Source organism: Patella vulgata, chromosome 6, assembly GCF_932274485.2.
Source record: "Patella vulgata chromosome 6, xgPatVulg1.2, whole genome shotgun sequence".
NCBI classification, from domain to species: domain Eukaryota; kingdom Metazoa; phylum Mollusca; class Gastropoda; family Patellidae; genus Patella; species Patella vulgata.
In genome coordinates this window covers 20,011,167-20,026,909 of record NC_065884.2, presented here as the reverse complement: position 1 = coordinate 20,026,909, position 15,743 = coordinate 20,011,167, and the positions used below count along the sequence as shown (strand labels likewise).

Here is a 15,743-nt window from a genome sequence, read left to right as displayed (position 1 = left end):
CGGTAGACGATTCAACCATTATCTAACACCGGGCCCGTATCTAGACACCATTAAGCGGGGGGGCATTACCTTTCAGTAGGGGGGCGAACATTTTGAGGAAATTTTCGGAAAGGTCATTCTAACAGACTGTTGTAATCATCATGCTATGTAGTTACCTAGGCGTCTAATAAGCATTTTAAAATAAGTATTCAAACAAAAAAAAAATCGTGATTTTTTAAATTTATTTAAAACTATTTTAGATTAGAACAAAAAAAATGGTTTATAAAGTAATGAGATACCGTGGGATTACTATGCGCATAGTCGCCTGAATTATACCTCCTTCTGCTTAGGGAAGCCTAGTTTTTTTTAGGTTAATATAAGGAACTGTGTATACTTTAATGATTTTTAGCAATTTCTGAGCGGGGGGGCGAGCATTTCACGCGGGGGGGGCCATGCCCCCCCGCGCCCGCCTGTAGATACGGGCCCGTCTAACACAATGTTTCCCAGCCTGGCATCAATGGGGGTTGTTCCATGAATTAATTGGGTGAAAAGTGGAACATGAACAAATGATAGGCAACTAAAGTTGTTGACATTTGGACAATTGATTTTAAGTAGCTGACTTCAGAACCACATTACCATAATAGGAATGGATATCATCTTGCTGTAGGTTGATGTACCACATATTTGGTAAAAATGAATGAGATTGTGAATTGTAGACAAACGAAATGAATTGAAATGAGGTTTAATGTCCTACTGTTCTGCTCCTATGCTGGGCTAATGAAGACGGGCATACGCCATACAGTGTGCTATTAGGGACATTTTGCTCAGGCAGCGGCACTACGACCTACTTTTATATCAAATTCCAACTGTCAAGGGATATTTTACGTGCATGCCAATGTGTACACAGGACCTTGGTTTTTTGTCCCGTCCAAAAGACTAGACAGCTGTCCTTGTCAGACCCTCTGTCCTGCATCACTGACAAGGGGGAACCACGCCGGAAAATCTGGATGAACTTTCTCAGCCAATGCAGGGATCGAACACCCGACCTCCAGGCTAGCGAGCCAGCATCTTACCCACTTAGCCACCGTGACCCTCCCCCCGAATTATTGACAAACAAGAGGAATGTATGATGTTATCAAAATATTTATTGTTGCATTCGCATGTTTTGATATTTTGATTTCTCATATTAGGATTTTATGTGAAAAGTGGTGGCACAAAATATTGGATATCTGCCTAAACAGTGAGAGACAAAGTAGGTCATTTCGGGACTAACAAATGATTCAATATATTTCAATAATTTGCTTGTGCTGTGGGAGGAAAACAAAAACCATGCCACTTGACTCAATGACAGACCTTGTGATCTAAACCATTCGGCTACCCCCCCTCCCCCCGACTTAACAGAGAAAGTTTAAAAAGATAGGGAACCACTGTTCTAACACATACTAATAGTATTTCATTGTATTTACACGATTTAGACAATTGAGATTTACATGTTACAAACAAAGATGTCCAAGTAAACTCATGCTGCGACTGTCACAAGGGCTTGTGTGTGGCAAGAGCAGAATTCTCTAACAAAAAGGATGGTGCTGCCTTCTATAAATGCTAATTCCAAATTGTCCAAGATAAAGTTTGTGATGTTGAGCTCTAAAACTTCTGTCTACATCGTTGTACGCAGATTCTTTGTCAGAACAGATGTTGTTTTTATGTCATGTGTTTATCAATAAATAATTACGTAGATAATCATAAATGATAGGTATACAAGTTATAAAGTGGGTAAAATATTTCTCACAGCAGGTAGAACAATATGAGTTTTAATTAGGGTTTCACACTGCGTTGTCGTTTTTTGAAATATTGCCGTAATATTAACAATAATTGTCCGATTTTAACATTTGATACATTTTGACATAGCCTGAGACACGGCAAATAGCTACGATTGTTTAGATTTTTGATTTTCGATTAATCTTCGAAGATATTAGGCGCCAAATTTTGAAAATTTAAATTTTGACAAAAAACTTTTATATTTATGAATATTTTTTTATGGCGCTTTACCTATAATTAAAGGGTCATGTGATTTGAGCAAAAATATGAAAAATTTTTGTATCGATAATTCACCTTGGCCGCTATTGGCTAATTCAGTTTATGGGTTCGGGGTTAATTTTTTATTGCTTGATTTGTATAAAACAAAGTTCATATGCTCAATGATGCAAAGTCTCAACTTTTTTATTACTGATAAAGCTTTCTGTCAGTAGTGGAAATGACGTAATTTTGACCAAAACTACAATTTTGGCGTTTAGGTACGTCTTTTCGAAAGCAAATATTATTTTTTTAAAATAAGTAAAAAGTAAGAAGTTGCGCCATGTAAAGGCGCAAAAAAAGTCGGAAGCAGTTTTTTTAAATTTGATTTCATTTTTGCGCCATTTCGATTTAAAGGTGAAAAACGGTGTAAAATTGAGCTATTTACAACCCATTCAGGCGTTTCATATTTTCAAATATTTCTTTGTGACTTTCATAAACTTGTAGCATTAATTCATACAAAGAGAATCTATCTCAAAATTAGTTTGTAATATGAGCAGTTGCCGAGAAATGGTCAATTCTGCAAGTGTCACTTTTTACAATATTTTGCCCGTAAAAGAGTCAATTATTATTGGATTATCAAAAAAGTGATACCATTTGATGCGTAACGTCAATTGTGACTAGGTCAAACCAATTAAACATTTTCAATATCATCGGAAATGAATTTGGGCAAAAACTATATTTATAGCTTTCAAAACAAATAATTTATTCAGATGAGTCGTATTTGTTATTTGTTTAATATTTGGATAGTTGATTCCAATCAACTAATAGAATGAACCCATAGGATCATATAGATATCACAAAATGGTTTCTAACTTGTTCAGTTGCGGAGAAATAGGCGATTTTCAACAGGTCACTTCTCAAGGTTTTTGTTCCATAAAAGTGTCAATTATTATTCGATTTTCATAAAATTTTCGTGTTTGATACCTAATGCCATTTACGATTTCATACAAGTAACTTAAGATTTTCATTATCACCGGAAGTAACGTCATTTTGGCAAAAACTGCATTTTTAGCCTTCAAAACAGATATTTTATTCAAATGAGTCTGATTTGTAATATTTTTAAAATTATGATATTTGATTCCAATCAGCAAATAGATTGAACCCATACGATCATACAGATACCAGAAAATGGTTTCTAACTTGTACGGTTGCAGAGAAATAGACAGTTTTCTACAAGTCACTTTTCAAGGTTTTTGGTCTATAAAAGTGGCAATTATTATTCGATTTACATAAAATTTTCACTATGTGATGCCTTATGCCATTTCTGATTTCATAAAACTAATTGAACATTTTCATTATCACCGGAAGTACTGTACACTTACATGTAAAAGATGTATAAAATGAATTGATATTGCTGGATTTGGTTGATTCGGCGTCCATTTTATTTGATGTGTGCAATGCTTATGTGAAAACTTGTTTATTGATTTCATTGGTACCAGAAGTGACATTTGTTTAGGGTAACGTGGCACCGGTGAAACCCGCCATTACTGCTTCACAGTTCTAGTTTGTTTTGTAGTTATATCTACACAATTTATACAAACTTCAGTACTGGTAAGCAATGGCTTGTCTCATGGCTACTCAGTGCAGTAAAATAAGCATAGCTGTCTTCTGCACATTGCCTGTGTGATTTTGTGGTTGAGGGTAGCCAACTGGTATAAAGGGTGTACTTTAAGATCATTAGATCTTTGATTGATGTTTTGTGGTTTCTCTGCTAGGCTTGTAGAGTATATAAGGGATAGGATGGCTTGCCTAACCTCATGGGTTCTGTGTGGGTTTCCTTCGACTGTTAAAGACTCCTGCATGCAAGTGAATTATTGAAATAAAAATATACCATATGTTAGTCCCAAAGTGATCTGGTTATTGTCAAGTAAACATCAAACACACTTTTTTGCCCATTTCTAAACGGTTTGGTTAGACAAGAAGCAAAAGCTATTTGTTTTCAAAGATTTAAGAATGTTCAATAATTTAGTAATGTTAGGTTCCCACTGTTGTATGATGCTTGGATATAAATAATTTGATGTCAGACCTACATGTAGATGTTATTAAATCAACATGAATAGTATACCCTTCAGTGTACAATGATTTATCAGTTAAACATGTTCCTACATGAAAACCTTATAATTTAACCATAATCTATAGATCAGTTTAATATTAGTATATTATCCATTCAGATCCATTATAATCAGTAGACAATCATAGTACTGTATATGAATACTTGACTTATTATAACTTAATCTTTATAGATATTTATATGAAAATATTACTGTCCATTGCATTGCTTTTTAATATTATTTTTCATTAAGGTGTCTAATATTTTTGTGTTAAAATAGATAAAGCAATTTAGTTAGGCTTTTTATACTTTTCGTTATGTGTTTTTTACACTTACACTTTCTAGAACACCTCATACCATTCATTAGTTATTATTTGAAAAGTCCATATACAGTGAAGTGTCTGCAGAAAATTGTGCCCTTGTCTAAATTTCTGACAATGACACAATTTTTTTTACATAACTTTACCATAAAATCAGCTTTAAAAAAAGTAAATCTTTTAACTAACAAATTATACAGACCAGATGTAAATATATCAATAAATATAATATTTGATCTGTTTTAGTGAAAGTAAAGTACAAATGATATAAATAGATGAGTTATGATCATGCTGTTTGATTGGTGTATCAGTTGAGATGTCAATCATACTGTTTATTTACCTGTACTTTTCATAAATACAAATGCCATATTTATCTGAACCAGGTCTTAACCTCCAATAATCATTTTATCAGATGTAAAATTCCACATTCAGGTAAAGTTGCATCCCAGTAGAGTATGTATGGTATGAACAAGCTGCCAAATAATACATCCTTGGCTTCTAGTTCTGCATGAATACTAGTTTAGGAATACATGCATACACTCATCTTCAACTTGGCTGATAACTTTTTCTACAGATGGCAGGGGCTAAGGCTTACAGCATTATTTTAAAGGTAGAGTTCCCTTGTCTAGTATTGTGGATTTCTCAGGTTCCCTTTTAATACCATTGATATTGTATCAAAATGACCCTCAGTTCTGTTAAGTGGACATCAAACGCCACTTCTCTGACTCTAGCCATCTTTATCACAAAATGATATGTCATGCAGATGGGAAGAAATTGCATTGCTTATTTAATATTCAGCTGAGATTTTGTGTACAAGACACTAGCATGTAGAAGACACATGGTGGATTTCTCAAGTTTGTTTTAGCATACATTTGACATAGTGAATTTGTTAAGATTGAATATGTTAAGTATTTTAAGGATGCATGATAAGACACAGAGTGAGTTACTTACAGGTATTTTAGTGTGTATGAAACACACAGTGAGTTTATCAAGAATATTTCTGTGTGTATAAAGGCACATAATATGTCAAGTGCATTTTAATGTGTATGAGACACATTGAGTTTGTTCATGGTGTTGTAGTGTGTATGAAACACATAGTGTTTTTGTCAAGAGTGTTTTGGTGTGTTAAAGACACATAGTGTATAGTTCAAGTGAGTTTTAGTGTGTAGAAGACACATAGCGCATTTCTCAAGACGGTTCTTGCAAAAATCTATTTTAAGAATTTTTGGTGTAATGATCACACCACAAATGCTATGTTTTAACATAAGGAACAGATACAGGTATTACTGTATATATATCTTGATGTGCCTGTTATATATCCACATGTTAACAGTCTATAGCGTTATGATGATAGATTTTCAAGATTGGTTCCCACTTGTTAGGGTTAATGCCTTTGAGGCTGACAAGGAATGTTTGCCTAGTTGTCTGGATGGGATGAAATAACTATGATTCACACTTTATAGTTCGAATTCAAGGAAGAGTATGTGGAAACAATGTTGTCCAGATACACATAACTGTAATAAGAATAACTGTATCTTAGTTTCAAAATAACCTAGATAAACACCATTTTATTTCATTCCTGATTAGAAAAAATACAAATACTCTTCAAAAAAAGTAGGGGATATTCAGAAAACGATACAAAAATGCAGAAATGCACTGCTGTTTTTATTAGAGGTAACCAGTGTATGTTAATAACACGCCAATTGCCTACACATGAACATAAACAGTTCATATGGGGGGCCTGACGGTCCCATTTCACTCGCAAAGAGATACACCGTCAAATGGACGTTTTTGATTTTTGTCTTAATAAGGAGTAATTGCTCCACCAATCCTCAGACATTCAGCTATTCGTCATGGCATGCTCCTAATCAACCGTCCAATCACGATTTGGGGCAATCTGACCCACTCCTCTTGCAGTGCCACGGCCAATTCTTGCAGTGTTGTCGGTTGATGTTGACCTCGACGAACATGTCTCCCGATCAAATTAAACGTAACACACTAAAGCAAAGATACGCTAAATAGTAATCTTATGCAAGAACCGATAGGAAAGCAAACATGGATATATAAACCAGCATGCAGCAGTTTTTATCAACCCTTCCTTGAAGTGTCAGATTTGACAATGAACCCCTCCCACGTGTATGGTGCTATTGCGTGTCACATGTGCAGCTCAGTGGTTCTGTTGGACCGATAAGTTCTTCATCTGTGAACATACTCTCAAAGCATGTCAATGTCCATGACTATTTATCATATCGCAACCTGCATAGGTATTTGCATTTTTGAAGAGTATATATCACACAACAGTAATTAACAGTAACCCAATGCCCATACATAAATTTATTATTGACATGACGTGTTCATCTCATTTTATGCAAGTATCCAGTTATCTTTTATACAGGTCTAGTTATTGTTTTTTACCAATTGGACCTATGTCCATTTTTGACAAAACTGACATCCAAAATTGTTTGAAAAATTTCAGTCGGATTGTTGTCTGTATCATACCATTATTTTTTTTATAGATCATATGGCTTATTGTGCAATTATTGAAATAAAAATATCCTATATGTTAGTCCCAAAAAGACCTGGTTTAAGCCAAATGATCTAAAAATGCACTTTAGATCACAATGTCTGTGATTAAGTCAAGTGGCGTAGTTTCGACACCAAATTTGCTTGTGGGTTTTTGCCTAGCCAAACAAATAGGCGAATGCCTTTTAAGTTTATAGGACCCATGGTGGCTCAGTGAGTAAGACGTCTCGCTAACCTGGAGGTTCTGTGTTCGATCCCAGCGTTTGCCAAGAAAGTTCATAGGGATTTTCCGGCGTGGTTCCCCCTGTCAGTGGTGAAGGACAGAGGGCCTGGCAAGGGGCAATGTATAGTCATTCAGATGGGATGGAAACCCAAGGTCATATTGGAATTCGACATAAGAGTAGGCCGTGGCCTGCTGTGGGGAAAATTTCCCTCATAGCACACTGTCTTCATTAGCCCACTCGGAGCAGAACAGTGGGATGTTAAACCCTATTTCATTAACCTTATAAGGTTATATTTTAATCTTACTGGCAAATCCCTTTACAAATGACATAATAAAATGATATGTATTTTATATAATATTATTACGTGTTAATATGTATAATATAGTAACGGTTGGAAGACAGATGGTGAAATGTTATTTATAGTCAGTCTTTAACTACCTACCTGCCTGTCAACCCAATTAAACATCTCTTCAATAATAGAATGGACAGAATGTCTGCCCTTGAACATTCCTCCTTACATCAGATATAAATAAACACAACCATTCAACTTAATAAACCATTGATTCCAAAAACAAACTGATGATCACACACGTACCTCGATCAAACGAACTTTCAAACCAAACACAGAATGAAGCAAGGTGAATAAACCATATGTGTCTGTTGGGTGAAGAACTGTGGTGTATCTCTTACAAACAAAAGAATGTCTTTAGTCCTCAAAACAGACTCCTGGGAAACACTTAACAACTATTTGAGAATAAAGGTAGCACAAATCACAGATGATGGGTTACTGTTTACAGCCAAGTCTATTCACGTGGCTAAATTTAGCAACAAATTTACCTCTCACAGGATAAACATCCAACAAGTTTTTTTTTTCTTTACTTATCTCACTTTTCAATAATAGACTAAAAGCATTTGAGAATTTAGAAAAAGAAACAGTGGCGAAGTTTATTAATATGGAAATGATTGGACAACATGGTTTTGTGTTATTTATGTTTATCACTGATCTGTTATAAAATATTCAACGAATAATGTGTCAAAAACACTTAAGATGGGCCATGAGGATCAAAGAAGGTCCATGGGGATAAGGGGGATCCACGGGGAAAATAGGGATCCATGAAAAATAGTAAAATTCAGTTTGAAATTGTTTTTATTCGGGCATAATTTCCCATTATAAGGTATGGCGATCATTCTGCTGTGTTGATGTACAATGTTTTTGATTAAAATGGCTATCGATAAAATTGTCAGATAAGGATGGCCCATAAGATTTATGTGAAAAGTGGTGGCACATGCTCTAAATCCTAATACTTCTAATTAATTAGTCTAATATGGGAAATCTGACTGAACAGCATAAATGCAGCTAGATGTGTGGATCTTCAGAGATTTGTAAAATGTCCCAAGGGATCATCAATTAATGGTAAAAAGGATGGGAACCACTGTGTGTTATTTATTGTGTGTTAAACAAAAATAATACTGCAACTGAGTACCGGTAAATATTGTTTTGGAATTTCATTATATATCTTTGATATGGTTATATAACCTCTGATTCCTTGACCAAGTCAGGGTCCTATGTCAAAAGAGAGAGAGAAATGGGGTTTAACATCCACTGGACACAAACTAGGTCATTTCGGGACTAACACATGGTTCAATTTTATTTCAATAATTAGCTTGCACGTAGGGGTCTTTAGCAGTAGGAGGAAATGGGAGGACCCGGAAAAAACCCACAAAGTTGGACAGGCGACCCTACTCCTTCTCATGTAAAACCGGGGAATCGAAACCACGTCAGTTGACTCAATGACAGACCTTATGATATAGCGTGCATGTGCTAACCTTTCGACCATCCAACCCCCCGTCAAAAGAGAACTATAGTGAATAAAAAACAAAAAAATATAACCCTTTGATTTTCTCTAATTATCTTAACAATATCTCTCATTCCCTCTCCCCGTTAAATTTGTGTTTCGTTCAAATATATTGATTGATTACTACTCAATGCATACATTTTTGAAATATGTTTAAGATTGATATTTGCAAATTAATAAAATTTGAACTAATAAAAAATAATATAAATCACAAGCTTACCTTTAGCTTTTTATATCAACAAGGGAACTTGTTTATGCCTAGACCTAGATCTATCTACTAAATATTCCGCAATGAATATAATAATACCTATGTTAAAAACATGCACCACTATTAAAATGTGTATATATTGGTTTCTCGATCACAGGCAATATTGACCTGAAGGGGAAAGCTGACAGCTGACGCACCCCCTGCTGGGCTATTATATGACCCAACTTTGTCCAACGCACAACCGTCTTGGTAACAGATGAACCATTGTTACTTTATATTGCTTACTTATTAATGTTCTTTCTTATATTATTGGCCGAACAAAATATCTGACTTGATATGAGTCACAAATATTGAAATGTTTCTCATCTAAATTAAAAAATTTTTTTACATGTTTATGATACACAAAGGATTTACAGGTTTTTACGTCTTGTGTAATTAAATATTTTCATTTTGTCATACTGCTATCAGGAAGTCATAAGGACATACGGTAATTGTCATGTGCACTAGTAATGGCCTTTACACAGCTGTTTCTTAACAAACTGAAATGACTTTGCTGAAAATTTTACAATTTTACAATATTCCACATCCTCTGCAGACAATATATATATAAATACCAGTGCCACCTATTACAGTAAACTTTTTTGATGGGCCTCTTATTAATCCAAGACAAGAGATTATATGCTGCTGATATTTTGGTATTGTTTTCTTTTATCAAGTTAAATAATTTGAGTACATCTTAGCATTTATTAAGATGTGAATATGAGATATTGCCCAAAACATGTAAATGTCGATCAACAGCATTTATGAATGTTTCATAGATTCATTACGAAACTTTTTTTTTGTGTACACTGGTATGAATGTTTCATAAATTTGTTACTAAACTTGTATTTAATGTGTAATGGATATAATGAATGTTTCAGAAATTTGTTACAAAAATATTATTTTATGTGTACTTGATGTTATGAATGTTTCAGAGATTTATTATTACTAGAATGTATTTAATGTGTATGTGGATATAATGAATGTTTCAGAGATTTGTGTACTGGATATAATGACTGTGGAATATGCATCACAAAAATAGTTAACAATGTTTTTATTATTGTAGATTTTGAGTTGTTTATAAGTTTTGTATCTTTTCTTTATTTTCTACAGGTGTGTTTAACTAGAGAGTAATCAGCTACCTTACTTTATAATTAACTTTATAAATCACAGGAGGTAGATGGTTACCATCATCAAACCTACTGTCTAATTGGTCATTCTCACACACATGGCATCTTTATTGTTGTTTCATGTCAATTTAGATTATATTCAATTATCTGAGTCTAAATTACAAGGTTATTTTCAACTACTTAAATGGAGAAAAAAAACCTGAAAACAAACATGTTATTTAATTTGTTTATTTGGTTAAAGTTAATGGGGGTTTTGTATGTCATATTTATAAATTAAAACTAACTCATTTGCTCTCTCTAATGATTTATTCATTAATTTTTTTCTTCAAGAAAAATGCTAATTACCTTACATAATCAACCTCTGCTGTGTTTCTGCGTATTGTATTTTCTGTTTTATTGATATCCCATCAAGTATTTTCGTAAAACAAATTTTTTGTTCTTGTAAATACAAGCTAAGAGTTGATGACATTTAAGAAATCTAGGATTGTTAAGCCGATTGTTGAACTTTAGAAATATTTATTGATTTGTTGCAGAAATATTTATTGATTTGTTGCAGAAACATTTATTGATTTGTTGCAGAGTTATCATTCTTGTCATCAAAACCTTGTAAACAAGCTGTATTTAAATAAACAACTAGACATCAGAAAACAAACATACAAACAAAACATGACATTTTATCTACCTTAATAGGAGTACTATCAAATCAAGTGATTGGATCTGAGTAACTTTAGTTAATTAGTAATGTCTCTAATTATAATTATTTCAAAAATAAATTAACTGTAGTTAATTAGTAATTTCTCTAATTATAATTATTTCAAAAATAAATATAGTAAGATGGATTGTTTTTCATAAAAAAAAACTCAGCAAGGGGAATCACTGAGACGTACTGGCAGTGGCAATAAGACCATTCTCAAGCGGGTGCTAAGGAAGTAGTTTTATGGTGAATTAGCTATCTAAAAAAACAATGGGTGTCAGATGTTTAGACAGAGGCGCAATTCGAATACTTGCCATAGGTGCTGTTTTTGGCAGATATACCACTCTTTAGTCAATCACTCTGTATTTATTGACTTTGCTTTTGAATGCCCTTTGGGATTAGTGGTTCTGTTTTATTGATACTTAAGTTTTTTGTGCCAATCTACTTGATTTTGTATCTGTAGGATGTCTTAAATAAAACCTATATATATATATATATATATATATAGTAAGAAAGATTTGTTTTTTTGTCATCTTGAATGGAAATGTTTTGTGATCTAAGACAGAAGTTCTTATATGCCAGTGTATTTTATTGTGTAATGAATCTGGTTGATAAAAAAAACCAAAACTGATTGTTTGCTGAATTCATGCTGGCTTGTTTTGTTTTTCATGAAAAGTATCTTTTTTTAGGTTTTCATGATATTTACATGCTTTTTAAGAATGTTAATTGCCTGCTTGCAATGATACAACTCTCCAAGAATGCACTTCCCTCCTACACCTATTTGCCAATGTTTGTGTAAGCCACAAAGATATCAACTTGTATAATTTCTTCTTCATGATTCTCTTTTTCTTCATCAATATCTTAGAATGAATCTGTTTTCTTTTTATTTTGTACAAATGTCTTTTCCATTTATTTTTCTTCTTCGATCAGTTACCAGCTGGTGTATTGCTTTTTAATGGTGCTGTTAATGTCTGATAACAAAATGGCCAACCGCTGCTATCTTGGAATTCTGTGCATCCTATGATCGAGTGTTTCAAAACCAAGTTCAGAAACCATGGCCAAACTAAATTAGGTGTTAAATTCCATGGAAAAGACTCAATCAGATGTATTTGGAAGCATTTTACCAGTTAACTGAAAAGGGTAATTAAGATGAAGATGATGGTAGATTACATGTAGTTGTAATGTCATAAATCAGGGTTGAGTTAGAAGTAGAAGAGGAATTTGATCAACTCCGAGTTGTGTATGTGATTATGCTACATTAACTTGAATTATTTTCCTCTCAAACCATATTGACAGCTTAATTAGAGAATAAAATGATGGACTGTTGTTGAGTTAGATGATAATATAATGTCTATCTGGAAACACCCACGTACAAGGCTGAATATATTGTCTATCTGTACTTCAAGATGCAGATCTTGGCAATTACCTTTTAATTACCCTAAATACCAGTTTGTGGCATTTTGTGTAATATATTGAATTAGCATCTACGTACTGTTTTATTCATCTTCAAAATGCAAGGGTAAATTGAACTCCCTCAATTTAACCCTTGCATTTATGAAGTGGAAGACGCGCATGGTGGCTTGTTGAGTATGGTGCTAGCTCACTATTGAGACGTGTCAACCCCCAGTTATGAAAAAACAGGAGCTCTGCAATGAAAAGACAGGAGAATCTAGGAATTTTTGTATTCATCAAATAACATCTGTAAATCTCACGGAAAAAACAAATTAGTTGACACGTCTGTAACCCGGGCTTGGCAAAGAAAGTTTTCCTGGCTTCCCCTCGGTTATGCCATAAGCAATACCAAGTCTCACGCTTTCCAGCTAAAATGTCTACCTGTGATAATCGAGTTGCAGAGTTCAAGGTTCGTTCAATGTCTAGGTTTCCGTGGAGGTCGCTATATTTGATTTGGGCGTGTTTGTATCACAACCTCAGATTTGTAGTTAAGGTTCACATGTGTGCACTAAATGGAATAACGTAGCTATAAGTTTGGGAATTGTAAAGCAATCTAGCAATGTCCAGATGTTATAAAACATATGTAGCCGTTGCTGCAGGAACATGTAGTTATGCAGGATGTAATGTCAGGCAAGGGAAAGGGTCTAGTTCAGAGATCTTAATAAGATCATTCTTGTTGGCTTCATCCGCTTGATGTTTAAAAAATGCCAATTAACAATGAACCGACTAAATCTACTTTCGGCTAAATACAATGGGTTAATTATTACTTGTTGATTAAGAAGTCAGTCAACTTGCTTGACTACAATAACAGTCATACCTTATTGGGAATCGGCCATGTGTTTCATAATCCAAGTAATTAGTACATTTAATGTTAATTTTGATAATCCGGTAAAAAAAAAACAAGTTTGCTGATTATTCGTAATAAGTCCAGTAGTTGCCTTTGTGAAAATAAGCCATGTGGCAAATGAAGACGATATCGGCATGGATTCTGAATATCGGGAATCGTGCGTCTTCAACTCTGTATGAATTCCGGGTAAATATTAAAATAATAATTAGATCATATAATTCCCCTGATATAACACCGACTACACTGAGAAACAGTCATTAATGATATAATTTTCCGACAATCTCCAAAACCGAACCCAATGACGTCATGATATGTATCGGTTGGAATTGATATTTTAGTAGAAGATTTGTCTCTTAAATTAGTGCAACATCTGTTTTGTGAATAGGCAAATAAAGAGGACGTATTTGTAGGTTTTGAAGCATTAGGAGGCTTAATAGGTCTATTCTTTCTGAAATCCATTGAATAGAATAAGAGCACATCAATTTGATCTTTCATTTGTCAGAATTCACGCACATAACTTTGGTCATTGTAATTTATTTTGTTTAAAGAAATTAAAAATATCCCACTCCTATTCACAAACAGCAGCTCCTCACTTCGAGGGTTTTAATTGATAAAACTACATTTTATTTAAATTAAAAAATAAAATACCAAGAATGCATTTGTACTATCTGAAATTGTGTTTGTGAAGATGATGGTTTCTGCAACTTAACTTTTAAACTTCAGTATGATTCAACAACCTGTTTTGTAGAAATTCTCTTTAATCTCTTAGATCATTAAAAATATTTCTTTTATGATTTCATCTTGAACACCTGTGATACTATATGTAGACATAGTTCATATTATAATTTATGTATACAAAGTGACATGCATATTTATACCACGGTAGGGGCCATCCACTTGATATGTTTGTTTTGGTTTCCATCAGCGTTCATTTACTTATTTCACTGAAGTTCTATTTGCCGAAAGTGCTCGTTATATTTATTTTGTGCGTTTTAAAAATATGTGTTTGTCTTATAACCTAGTTACCAGTCTCCCTGAGATAAATTTCCTTTCTGTTAAATTCCTTCAACAAAGATTCATCTCTTGGTTTGGGTGATATTGTTCTTTAAAGTGCATGAACTAAAAAGTACACAATATTCCTTGCTTTGATATCAACATCTGCCAATAAAAATAAAATATACCATCAGCATGATAAATCAGCAGGGATGTGTTTTAGTTTTAACAAGATTTTTTTTCTTTCAGTTAAATTCTTATCCTGATAAATCTTTTCAAGTGAGATTAAAAAATCAAAAACTCATCGAGACAGTTATGTTGTTTGAGAAATTCCCAACTTTATTTCATTAGCCAACTGCTTTGTACTTTTATAGCATATTTGGAATGAGTGGTATTTGTACATTTAATAAGTTGTTGTCTACATAGTACAGTTAGTTCAGAAGTACATGTATGATTAGTACTGGTATAGCCAATTTTCTCCAGGCCGAACATATTTTTAAAATGGTCTTGACCGAGCCTCCCCTCTTTGAAAATACACCAAATAGAGCACTCCACCCAACTTTCTCAAGTGAAATTAGGATCCGTACCTTGTAGATTTCTCCAAAGCCAAAAAGCTAAAATATTCAAAAAATTTCTTGGCAGGGCAAGATCTCCCCCATTAAAATTCGCTAAAGTAATATCAAGCACCCTGATATCTGAAAATTATCCAGATAGAGCCAAAATATCAATATTTTCCCAGGGTCATGCTTTTAGCATCCTGACATATCGCTTATACATGAATGGAATAGAATGGGGTTTAACATCTCGTCAACACAATACTTCAGTCATTTGGAGACTAACAATTCGTAATTTTCACTTGTTCTTCTTAAAATTCTAACAGCCAAGGGTTCTTTTAAGTGAATGCAAATGGGTGGATGGGCAGACCTTGTTTTTCTGTCCAATCCATGATTAGGCATATTTTCCTTGTCAGGTTATGAGTAATGAATATGTTGGGAAGTTTCTCGTTTTGAGAGAAAAATGTCTGAAAAATACCAATCAGAATCTATTAAATTAATTTGTTAATAAACAAGAAGCATTATTCTTGTTTACATAATTAGATATCTTATCAACCTTGATTATACCAAAATGGTAATTCTGTTGAAGATATGTATGTTGTTAAAAAATTTGCCTTGTTTTAGGTACACACCTGGAAAAGCATTGCTTTATGGGGAATAAAAAGTATATAAACAAAAAGAAGGGTGATATTACACAAAGATTGCATTGCTGTTTATTACTGCACAACGTGACATTAAAATACATGTCAATACACTTTCTGTTATAGGTGAAGGATATTTTGCCATGTGCTGTCTTAAAGT

The 15,743-nt window shown here is 33.6% G+C and overlaps 2 protein-coding genes across 8 annotated transcripts in view; one reads left to right on the top strand and one right to left on the bottom strand.

Annotated features, from left to right (window-relative positions):
* The window catches only part of LOC126825112 (neuropeptide Y receptor type 1), a 58,538-nt gene extending 49,211 nt beyond the window's left edge, over positions 1-9,327 (bottom strand). Inside the window, exon 1 of one of the 5 annotated variants that reach the window (XR_007681801.1) lies at positions 9,246-9,327. The gene's annotated coding sequence lies outside the window, so the exon portion shown is untranslated. Of the gene's footprint in view, positions 1-7,611; positions 8,017-9,245 lie in introns of those variants that run through there. The other 4 variants (XR_007681798.1, XR_007681799.1, XM_050554597.2 and 1 more) reach the window with 4 other exon arrangements.
* LOC126825114 (protein MTO1 homolog, mitochondrial) overlaps positions 1-15,743 on the top strand; it is a 76,902-nt gene that overhangs the window by 40,930 nt on the left and 20,229 nt on the right. Inside the window, exon 1 of one of the 3 annotated variants that reach the window (XM_050554602.2) lies at positions 9,908-9,928. The exons of the other annotated variants lie outside the window; for them this stretch is intronic. The gene's annotated coding sequence lies outside the window, so the exon portion shown is untranslated. Of the gene's footprint in view, positions 1-9,907; positions 9,929-15,743 lie in introns of those variants that run through there. 3 annotated transcript variants of the gene reach the window in all.